General features: G+C 39.3%; 1 long non-coding RNA gene across 1 annotated transcript in view; it reads right to left on the minus strand.

Annotated features, from left to right (window-relative positions):
* Positions 1-513: 513 nt before the first annotated feature.
* LOC132766658 (uncharacterized) overlaps positions 514-12,422 on the minus strand; it is a 64,091-nt gene continuing 52,182 nt past the window's right edge. Inside the window, exons 5-6 of the long non-coding RNA XR_010909437.1 lie at positions 4,730-4,812; positions 514-1,367 (exon numbers count right to left, since the gene is read on the minus strand). This is a non-coding gene — a long non-coding RNA (uncharacterized lncRNA). The remainder of the gene's footprint in view (positions 1,368-4,729; positions 4,813-12,422) is intronic.

The raw sequence follows: 12,422 nt of genomic DNA on the forward strand, positions 1-12,422 counted from the left end.
GGGTGGATCCATGCATTAGTTAATTCATTAACTAAAAGCCTTCCAACAATTAGAAAAAGAGAGCAGTGAAAATAATGTCTGATGATGAAATGGCTGCAAAATCATGCCTGTTTTCAGCTGAGGTTTGAAAATGAACCCTGTTTCTAACACTCAAACTTGAGGTTAGAAAGTCCCAAAGGATGGATGCTAACACTGAGTAGGTCTGTTTTTGTGATGTTGCCAGGTGCAGGCATGTAGCCGGGGGGGGGGGGGCTCGGGGGGCTTCAGCCCCCCCCCCCCCAAATTCTCATGGTGGTTCGCGAAAAGGCCTGACTGGTGCATTATTTAAACTGTTATGTTTATTAATATCATGATTTGATCACCATTCTCAATATATCCCATATGTATGGGGGTATTGGGGTAATGATACAAAAGGTTTGCTAGGCTAGACCCTCTTTCACTCAGACTCAGCCCCCCCCCCGAAACCCCCCCTGAAAATTTTTTAGCCCCTTCCCCCCGAAACGAAATCCTGGCTACGGGCCTGGCCAGGTGGCATCCTATTGGGCATACAACAGACAAAGAGGCCTTCATTAACAATCTCAAAGGCAAATGTCATGTATAGAGTAACAGTCAGCATGGTGCAGTGTTTAAGCATTGGACTACAAACTTTGGAGACCAGAGTTCAAATCCCTACTTGACCAAGGAAACCTGCTGGGTGACCTGGAGCATAACACACACTCTCAGAGGAAGGGAAAAGCAACCCCGTCAACAAATCCTACCCAGTAATAAGTTAACTGTAGCAGGATTGCCACCAGTCAGAAAAAAACTTGAATGCATGCAACAACAAAAACAGTTTGCTAGATATACTAATTCATTTGAGGGTAGGTGTTATAATTTAGTGAGCCATGGCTTCTTGTTTAAATTGTAAAAGGCATTTCATCAATCAAGCAATGCCAAATTATTAATTCCACAAAAAAGAAGTTTAACGGAAAACACATGCAAGAGAAGAATAACAGAGAAGAAGTTTTGTTACAGCAAGAACTGTCTTTAGAGTAACTGATTGAAATTCACATTAGCTATCTCTTATTGATGTGCAGTTTCATACTTTCCAACTGTCCCAATTAATCTATATTGTCCCACTTTTCAGCTGCTTTTAGAATGCTCCTGTTTCTCTCTCCCCTTCCTAGATCCTCCTGTTGTTGTCCTCAGCTTATGTCATTGCTGCAAACTATTACGTTGCTTGCAGAAAATGAACTCAGAAGGAAAGGAGAGGGCAGAATTTCACTGTAGATGTAGGTATTAGTAAGTTGCTGCAGCCTCTGGGCAACATCTTTGCAGACGGCCTATTCTCTCACAGTAGAAGCGACTTGAAGTTTCTCAAGTTATTCCTGACATGGAAAAAAAGAAGAATTCATTAAAGGGTGGATGTGTTGATCCAGGAAAAAATGGAGTTATAAATGGTGATAGAAACTTGACTGTTCTCTCTGTAAAATTATCTCTGTTTAGTGATTTTTTCCCAGCATGACCAGAGATAGAGCCAGTTTCTCTTCAATGTGATCCCCCCCCCCCCCCCCAAGATGAACATGATCACATTTCAGGCTCAATCTCCTTTCCTTTGCTCTCTGTGTTGTAATCGGTGGCACGGGCTAAAAATTCCTTGGAAGAAGCCAAACCGGTTGGATGTGTCCATCATGCCCCAAGGCTCCAAAATAATTCTTTAAAATGTCTTTGGTATTTCCCTTTAATCTCATGATTACCACTGCTCTCCTTCCTTCTCTTTCTTCCCTTGTTCACATCAGCAATCCACACCATGTATTTGTTTACTGCTGTTTTGGATGTCTTATTACTGAAATAATTGTCTTAATTAATGCTAATTGCTAATTATTAATCTCACAGTTAGAAGCTTCCCTTCCCTTGTACACATAAGTCACATTAGTCATTATGAAAAGCAAGACATGGGGCAAAATATATAATTATGAGGCACAAAGGTCCCAGAGCTAAAGCAATAAAAATCAAAGGGAGAGGGGTGGGGAAAAATGCTTTCAGCATTCCTGTATAATAAGAGGACTTCCTGTGTCACAAAGAACTTTATGAGAAGGCAGGGGAAGGATTCCTGACCCCCTGTAGCGAGGAATGATGAAATTAAATGTTGCCTTCCAGCAAAGATGGCATTTTGAAACTTATCTACTTCATGCCAAACGTTTGATTTCAACCAGGCAAGGAGACAAAACTAAAGCTGACAGCTCACTTTTCAAAGTATTATATTTTAAAAGTCAAGGCATAGCTTTGAAAAGTGAGTGGGGAGAAAATTAAGCAGATAAGAACATCTACAAAGCCTAGAACTTTCTTTCTTCAGCTGCTGCTGCTTCTTTTCTCAGGCGAAGCGTTAATGTAAACAGTAATAAAACACAACCAGGTGAAACCATTATTTTGATGGGACTTAGTTGAAGCTACACTGGTAGCACATTGCACCATATACCACAAGAAGATATAAACAGATATGTTAGTTACATATCATTGTGACCTCTCTCTGTTAAGATTTGTCAGGCCTTTGAGAGGTTGAATAAGGTCACATGTGGTAACTTCAGGACCTTAACTGTTTGATGTTTTGGTGTAGAAGAAAGGATGTTCTGGAAGATGTGTGGATAGGCTCGGAAAGGATTGTTGAGTAAAACAAACATATATGAAGGAGATCTCCAAAATGCAAAAACCAAGACAATAATTTGGGCAGAAGCCTGGCGATCTGGGAAGCAGTTGGAAGATACTACCATAGCATCTTTCATCATAACTTCTAGGATCCCACTAAGCATATAGGAACTCCAGTTTTCATTCTCGATTTTGCCCACTTCTTGCCTGCCTATCAACCTACCATTTAGGATCCTACCTGGATGAAGTAAAGGGATTGAGGAAAGAGAATATAACAGTATATTTGTCCATGTGCCTAGTTCATTGCGATCTGAAAAGCAAGTCTTAACAGGGATGCAAATACATGGGTCATTCCTTTGGTGTTGTTAATTTGAGGACTGGTACAAGGGCAAGGGGAAACCTTTAGAGTGAACTTGATAATGTCCTGCATATTGCATTGATTCTTCCTCAGCATTGAAAAGCTGTTTTTATGGACTATACATTTATCAGCCTTTGTGTGTTGAATTAATTATTGTTGCTTTAATTGCTGTCTTATTACTTCAGGTCTACTGCTATATAAACATCGCTTCATTCTGTGTGACTGAGTTTTTAAAAGATGTGCATGAGAATTGTGACTCACCTTCAGAATAATAAGAAATGACCCTACAATGAAGTATGGTGGTAGATATTCAACAAGTCAGGTAAAATGAAAGCTGGCCTAACATCTAAGGAATCCTCATTATTGGATTTATCTTGTCCAGCTTTTTGTTTTAACCATGAACAATTAGATGCTTCTAGGGCCCCATCTACATGTCCATATCAAATCCAGATTATCTGCTTTTAACTGGATTATATAGAAGTTTTAAAGTTATATAACCCAGTTGAAAGGCAGATAATCTGGATTTTATATGGCAGTGTAGATGGGCCTAGGAAGCCAACAAATAAGACAAAATGGAAACAGTACCAGCTTAGCCCTATTTCCCAGAGACCAGTATATAGATGCAAGACTTAGAGGGAACTACCTGGCTTGTTCTTCTGAGAAATCTATCTTTTCTAGAAAGTCCCAGGGCTTCATTGAGATAACAACAACGAGGTCATTCCAACCCAATGGTTTTCTACAGTGGGCAGGTAATCAGTAGCTGGTGTGTGTGTAGAATTGAGGGGTTAAGGGTCTGTAAGATGCCTTGAAGTCATATACTTACAGTCTCAGATAAATCACCCTCTGAACAAATCTTACCAAGAGACCTCCATAACAGATTTGCCATAGGGTCTCCAGAAGTTGGATAGAATTTAAAGGCACACAACAAGTTACTGTAAATCTCAATATGGGGAAAATGAGAGGAATAAATGTACAAACTGACAGTAACAAAAACGACCACCACAACAACAACACATCCTCCCTGGTCAAAGTTATAACTCCTCTGTTTGAGATATCTTAGGCTATTCTTTTCTGTAGTATTGGTAAACCCATCCGAATGCTTCACTCTTTGCTGCATATCAGCAAGGAATTAACACTGGGTTCCTCACTGTTCTTTCTAAGTTTTCAGTTGGTATAGATATTAACAAAATTGCTGCTTCTGGAGGTTTCCAGGAAAGGAAACCTAACCTCTCTATTTTTACCAGAAAATCAGGACTCTGTAGTTTGTGTGTGTGTGTATTGGGGGGGGGGGGGGGTGGATTAAAGGTCACAAAAACAGCTTTTTTGGACCACATGCAACTCACTATTATACTTGTTGCTCATTTTGGATTCAGGAAAAAATGGTGAATTGTGGAATAAGATATATCTGCTGTCTAAGGTCTTGACTGGAATGGTACCACTCCAGGTCTTCTGCACAGAAGCTTACACAGACCATGAGCTTGCCCAAATGAGGGCACAGGATATGAATACTGGATCAGAATGCTGGGCAGGGAACACAGGGTGCTGTTTACATCTTTTGAACTTTATAGCCCTCTCCCTCACTGTGGTTGCTTGCCTCACTTTGTGGCCACAGGTGTGGCTACCCCGAGATCCCACAGTAATTGCCAAAGAAGAGACAGTAAGACAACACTGTGGAGATAATGAAAGAGGCTTCCTTGGATGTTTACCAGAGTTGAGGCTGTGTGTAGCACTGTGGGGTTTTGTTACCTTTGAAATCATCCTTCTGTGCATGGGAGCGCGTGGAAACACACCTGGGCAAAAACATGTCAGCTCCAAATTTTTGAGGACATCTGCACAAAATAGTTTAAAAGATATTTAATAGAGCTTCATGCCGGGATATCAGTGCATCATTATGAAAAACAATTGAGCAACCCTCATACTATCACAGTACAAACTTATACAGTTCAGTTTTGTATTTTCTTTTCTTTTATTACACCCTAAGAGTATGGGGACAGCACAGCTTCAATATATGAGTTAATAAAAAGGAAGGAAATACGATTTATGAAATATGTGGGTATGCAGATTAGGTTTTGAAGGCTTCCACTTTCAGGCCTATTAGAATTTTTTTTAGTCATTCACTTGATAGTCACAGAAAACAATGCAAAAAGAAGACCTAGGTGTTTGGCGCACTGGGTTTTAATTTACATAATCCCAGTATTACAATTGGAGTTGGTCCCTCGCTTGCTCTAAAGGTCAGTATACATGGCAATTTCCCCAGGCTAACCTTGACTTGTATTTGCCGTGGTAACACTAGGTATGTGTGAAGGGTGAGTACTATACTGCATGACACCATCAGAGGAGGTGACACAAAAATGACTGTCACTAAAAATGCTTTTTGTACATGCACTGTTATCAATCTACCTAAAAAGCTAAAACTCTCTGATAATTTACTTTTAAAACCAACTAATGCACATATTCTCTGACCAGAATAATTATCTACTTAAATAATGCAACAAATATAGGTTGAGGTCATCACACTATAGCATGGATCCACTTTAAATTTGGTTTCTGCCTCCTGAAGAATTCTGGTATTTATAGGACCTGCCTAATTGAGCAGTTTAAAGGCCCTTCCCCTAAACTACAAACCCCAGAATTCTGCAGGAGGCAGAAACTGGATTTAAAGTGGATCCATGCTTCTTCTCCCTTTGCAATGACAGGATTGTGAGTGGATGAAGGTGAGTCCTAGGACATTTCCAAACAGCAACAAGATATGAGTTTAAAAAGAGGGACAGAAAACCCCCCAAGACCTCAGAGCAGGTCCCCACACAGATATGCCGGTCCCGAGATTTCTACCTCCACCATCCTCACTGGCCTCCCTCCTGTGTCTTGGGATAAAATGGAGGGTGGAGGAGGGACATCCAGTGGAAGTTTTTAAAAAATATATACAGTTATGCGCTGATGCGTGCATATAATAAATACAAGTATATTTTCATGTGCGCATATGAGGTTCAGTGAATTTTTAAAAAACTTCCACTGGATTTCTCCCTTTCCTAATTATTTATTAAAGCTCTGTTTAATATTATACAGGATAAAATAAAGAGTTTCAGAGAGTTCTAATGGGTCTTCATTTATGCTTCCTTTAAATCAGCTATGTGTCCATTTGACAGCTATTTCCAGATTTTTAAAAGGGATATCAGCTGGAGCAGTCTCCACAGGGGGGAAGGAAGAAAACAGATGTATTTTTTAAATGCAGGGTAACAAAGAGATAGGAAGATGTGCATCTTTTGGCCAGAAATAGATCTTGACATATGTGAGTTGTAGTTACTGGGATGTATAGTTCACCTACAATCAAAGAGCATTCTGAACTCCACCAATGATGGAATTGAACCAAATATGCCACACAGAACTCCCACGATGAACAGAAAATATATATCAGTGATTGGTTGGGGGGGGGGGCACCAAAATACTGTTTGCTTACCGTTGAAAATTACCTAGGGCCGCCTCTGGTTTTTACCATAATATTTTAAAAAACCCACAAGAAGGGCTTCTGAGAATTGAAGTCCCAACCAGTGTGCACTACAAGAGGGAAGAAAAATGGACAGTCAACCAGGCCCCTGATTGACTGAGAAGGAAACTTGAGAAACAAAGAGAGAGAAGAACCTAAACTCCCATCATGTCCCAGGAGGGAATACAGGCTCTTTCAACACCCATGCCTCCATCCAGTGCTGCTGGGATAGCAAGTTCCCGGTGGGGCACTCTTTGGAGGAGAGTCCCAGGAAAGTCTTTCCCACTTTTTTATTTCTTTCTCTCTCTTTCCAGCCTTATTTGTCTCAAACTGATTGTTTGCTGGCTGGCTGGGTGGGTGGGGGCTTTGGGAAGGGATGGAGGAGGCTGCTGGGGAAACAAATAATAGGAGAGTTGTCACCATCAGGTGCCCTCTCTTGCCTGATTTGCAAAGCTGCCCACACACAGCGGCCTCCACCTCAGGTAGAGTGCCACTCTGCCCCATCACACCCATTAGCTCATGATCCATTCTGGTCAAGGCTTTGGTTGAGTCCTGCCTGGAGCATTTTTGGCTATCCAGCTGCTGGATTGCTGGATTCCCCGAATTTCCAAATTGCTACAGTGAATTCTGCATGCCCCTAATGCTCATTATAATAACTGCAACCTTACTCCTGGTTAAAAAAACTGCATGCAAGCAATAAGAAAGAAGGAATTGATCTTTCCTCCTTGATTAGGCCACAATGGGCCAGATGGCCCCTTCCACTGCCACCTGCAGCAGCCTTGGCATAAGGAAATGGCATTTCTCAGAATGCCAGCTGTCTCAGGCATGCTTAGTAGCTTCTTAGCTTTGGCTCTGTAATTGGGTCTGAACTAATTACTTATTATAAGGTAAATCAATTTAAAAGGAATTAATTGTGAAATGGAATCAGCAGGTTCCACCCATCACTGAAGGGCTTGAACAATGCTGAGTGACACAATGGTGTTCATTTCTGAATCATTCACCCTTTTCACCAAACTTTCATAGGGCTTCAGTTATATCAATAGGCAATATTTTTCCCCATGATTCCCTTGGTCTTTCACCAATTGTATTATAGCAGTGAAACTAGAGCACTCAGAAAACTTTTTTGTACTATCATTCTCAGAGTTATTGGAGCAGCATTGCCAGCTGGGTCTTGTAGTCCAACAATATATGGAGAACCACCTGTTATCCTTCTCATTGTAAGTGATTTATAATAGCATGGACAATACTTTAGAAATACCTTAAAATAGAGCTAGCCATATGAAGGCTGACATATTCTTGATCACATATTCACTTCATCAGCTCATTTGTACATAACACGTTGTCTCACAATAAGATGAGTCAGTTCAGTGCTACAACATTGTTTATTCTGCTACCATCCTACCACACCTGACATGATGTTTATTCTGTGGTGTTTAAGAGAGCCTCTGAAATCTTTGGTATGGTTGTATATGATGCCATTATGCTATGCGCATGACAAAATAATCAGTTAGTCAACTTTCTTCTCCCTTTTTGTTGAAAGTTCAGTGGTGTTGGTTTTGGCTTTCATTGAAACAGAAGGCCTTTGACCTTGCTTTCTTTGATGTTACTCACATGACATAAACAGAACACAGAATTATTTCAAAATATGTTTTAGGAGAATATGCAACTATATTTTACTGCAGCAAAATGTATATTTTAACAGGAGTAAAAAATCATTGACCCACCAGATGTTTTGGTCTATAACTCTCACTAGCCTCACACAATAAGAGATTGTGAGCATCATATCTCACACAGGTATAAAAATAGAGGGTTCCCATTTCTGATATAGAATCATAACATTTTTGACGTGGAAAGTACTTGAGTAGTCACCCAGTCCAACCCCTCCTCAGTGCAGGATGCTTGTAGTGTTATGAACTCTTCTAAAATTTGGGATGTGGAATGAGTGGCGGCAGTAGCGAGGGATGGTGATGGGTAGGTTAAGATTCCAGGTGCCTCAGTTGAAAGACCTTTAAGTATTGGGTTGCTTAGATAAAAGTATGTTTATAGTGATGAGGGAGGGGAGTAGGGCAAAGCAAGAGTCAGATCTGGCAGCCAAGAGGCATGGCTTCTGGAGAGTTGACTCCAACAGAATCTAGATTCAATGCTTCCCCTGGGAGAAGTTGGAATGTGAAAGTGCATTGCAAGTGGACAACTTCAGATGGTCCATGTGGTAAGAGAGATCCCATTCTGCAAGAGACAGAAAAGGGAAATGCATAGAATGGAGCTGTATGTGTCATAATGAATTTAAGCTGTTTAGAGGACATTTGTCCTATTTTACAATTGACATTATAAATGAATAGGTTATTACTCTTTTGGGAAAGTCTCTCCTCACCCCTGTTAGTGTTAAAGTTTAGTCTGAGTCAGTAGCTGCATTATGTTGTCAATAAATCTAGTTTGTTTTTCCTTGGAAAACTCAAATGTATATATAGGCAGATGTAGGAAACCTCACTAGTGGAGGCCATCATCAAAATTTATGTAAGTAGTAACACAAATATATATCATCTAAGTTTTTTTTAGATTCTTTTTATTGAGAAATATTTCAATTGCATAAAATAAAATAAAAAGGGGGTATCAAGAAGGATTGGGGAGGTGGAAAAAGTAATAGAGTAAGAAGGGAGATGGAGAGGGGGTATAATGGGGAAGTCAAGGGGAAAGGGGTAATTGGAGAAGGAAAGAAGTGAAAGGTTGGGGTCCAGGAAAAAAAAAGGGGAAGGGGGGGGGATCATGCAAGTTTCTAAACAACCTGCCACATTCAAACCTCTTTTCTAAGAGTTGGTCTTAATTTGAAACTATGGTCTTTATAGAAGAATGACCAGGGTGGTTCCAGATTTTCATGCTGAATTTGGTTAGAGTTAGATTTGGACTAGATCTGGGATCCAAAAGAAAGCAGTGGAAAGAGGGTCTCAAATGAATCTCTTGGCTCCAGTTCATACTTCTTATGTCAGTGATGTGTAGGCTGTTGTGACATATCCTCTCTGTTCTGGATTATGTAGTGTGCCAAAGCTCTAAGCTGTTCTGAGATACAAAGAAATAAAATTCTCATGTATCACAAGACAGTTCATTATCTTAGTAATAACAATATTTTATGGCATTTACTGTACTGCCAAATTGTTTGGTCCAGAAGATCCAACTTCAGACTGGTGGTTAATAAAGACAAGGCTTGACATCCTCTAGTGAATTTGGGGTATTTTTTTTTCAAAGTATGATTTTTCTCAACCCACTGAATAACTTGCCTTGAAAAAAAGATGTGAAAAAAGTATGAGCTTTACTTTCATATCTATTACCCTATGAGATTGACTTGCATGATGAGACCTCAATCCCCACCAATATGCTTTAAGGGCAGAGGTGTGTCTTAGCACATAAAAATCATGTTCCCATAATGCCAACAGACTGAAGGCATATTTCAAATCCTCTAGGACATGATTCCATATCTGAGTTAATTTTCAATTGGAATTGTAATTAATTAAGTAAATTAACTATTGAGCAAATCAGCAGGTTTTCTCATTCTGAAAGATTCACATAGTGAGTGGGATGACATCAGTGAACCATATAATGCATCAGATTTGGCAAAATGAAAGTGAAGGAAAAAGAAGCCAACTGAGAAGGCAATGTATAATTAATGTGTTACCACCATGTTTACATGTATTGACAAAGTAAAAAAAAAATCAAGGGCAGCACTTTCTCAGGACTGAACATGTCTTCCCTGTAATGAAATCATTTCAGACTAGTGTAACCATGGATGAAAGCAAGTATCTTTTAGTTCATGAGGTGTGTCTGGGGACTGTAATAAAACATAATGGGTGGAGCATAATTATGATGTTAATATAAAGATTATCATAATTACTCTTAATGTTAAATGCACAAATATAATACAAATATAGCTTAAATCACTAAAAGGAGCAATTTAGAAACACATTAAGATCCCAATAAACATCACTTATTTATTCATCTTCCATGTTGTCTAAAGTGTTTACTTTAACCCTCACAAACAAACTTACTTTGTTGTTCTGGGCAACAATGTTTAGACTAACTGCATGGAAACTATATTTTTAGGTTTGCACACTTAATTATGTATCATTATGAGTAACACTTACTGGAATTGAATAATCCTTTCTGGTATACTAGAATTTTTTGGGTCCAAATAATGAACCACATACAGATTTTGCCTACAGTCAAAATCTCCTAGATGTACAACAATGCAGGCTTCCTTGAATCAACAAAATGTATCAGATTAGTGTCTTTCATTTCCATCTAACAATGAAAATATGTATTTAGTTGGTTTTCACTGAGGGGCTTATAGGCTTATGATTTTTATTAATTATTTCCTTAAGATTTCACAGTCATACAGACAGTTATATAAACAATTTCATTGATGCCAAGTTGTGAAAATAAAAAAATTTCTGGTTTCAGATTCATGATTGAATGGAAGAAATTTAAAAAAATTAAAATACAATTGACTTTTGAATGATTTCATCTTGGATTATAGCGTGTGTGGAATGAGAAGAAATGTATTTCCACTGCAGTTAGACTGTGATATGTGCAAAAATGGAAGGAAGGATACAGCCGACAAATCTAATCAGAGAAAAGGCATGGGAAAAGTTTAAAGATAGATTGAGATTGGTAATTTAATATATGAGGAACAAAGGTGGGGAACAAAAGTAATTTTAAGTTTTAATGGAGAATTAAATTCATAAAGAGAGCCTGGGACAACCACGATTCCTGAGAACTTTAGGCTGTGTTTGGAAGCAGTGATGAGTTGGCTGCGAGCAAGCAGACTAAAAGTGAATCCTGCAAAAACTGAAATACTCATGCCCGGCCAGCCACCAGAATTAATCCAATCTCTGCCTGATTTCGACAGGGAAGTTCTGGTTCCGTCTGCCACTGTTAAAAGCCTTGGGGTTGTGTTGGACTCATTGCTGATGATGGAGGCCCAGATCACTGCCATAAGTAAGCAGGCCTTTTTTCATCTTCGCCAGGCAAGGAAATTGGCATCCTACCTTTCGGTAGAAGCATTGGCAATGGTAATCCATGCAACAGTCACCACTAGATTGGACTATTGCAACGCCTTATATGCCGGCCTTCCGAAGTCAACCACCCAGAAGATCCGGATGGTCCAAAATGCGGCGGCCAGGCTGCTAGCAGGATCATCTATAAGATCCCATATTACACTGATTCTGAAACAACTGCAATGGCTACCAATAGAACATTGGATCTCTTACAAGATACTGATCATGACATTTAGAGCTCAAAATGGCCAAGGACCTTTATATCTTAGGGACCGCCTCATTCCTTTTCTCCATCAGTGGTCACCTCGATTCACCCAGGAAAATCTCCTATACATACCGGGCCCTAGGGAGGTACACCTGGAAGCTACAAGGAAGCTACAACAATTCGATCTATGCTCCAACTCTGTGGAACTCATTGCCTCCATATGTTAGAGCAATGTTGGAGTTGCGACCTTTTGTAAAAGCGCTTAAGACTTGGCTGTTTGGTTGTGCATTTAAGTAATCAGATCTAATTTGCCAAATAGTCACTGTTGAATGTTTTTATGTTGAATGTTTTTATATTATGAAATGCTATTTTAAATTGTAAGTCACTTGGAGCACCTTGGTGGAGAGCGGCTAATTAAGAAATAAAGTGAAGTGAAGTGAAGAAGTGAAGATAATACATATAGTAGTTCAACATGAAATAGTTTACATATTTGTGTTTTCCAAATAGCAGAGAGGAGGAAGATGTAGTGGATATCGTGTAATCATAAACTGGCAGGTTGGAAGGCATCCATACCTCTGTGTTAGTTTGTTTATGTAGATGTTATCTGTTTATATAGATGTAGTGTACTTGTAGCTAATAAATAATTGTTTAAGTATATATGTATGTTCTGTGTTTTATTATTTCTTTTATTATATGTAGTCTACC

Source organism: Anolis sagrei, chromosome 2 (assembly GCF_037176765.1).
Source record: "Anolis sagrei isolate rAnoSag1 chromosome 2, rAnoSag1.mat, whole genome shotgun sequence".
NCBI lineage: Eukaryota > Metazoa > Chordata > Lepidosauria > Squamata > Dactyloidae > Anolis > Anolis sagrei.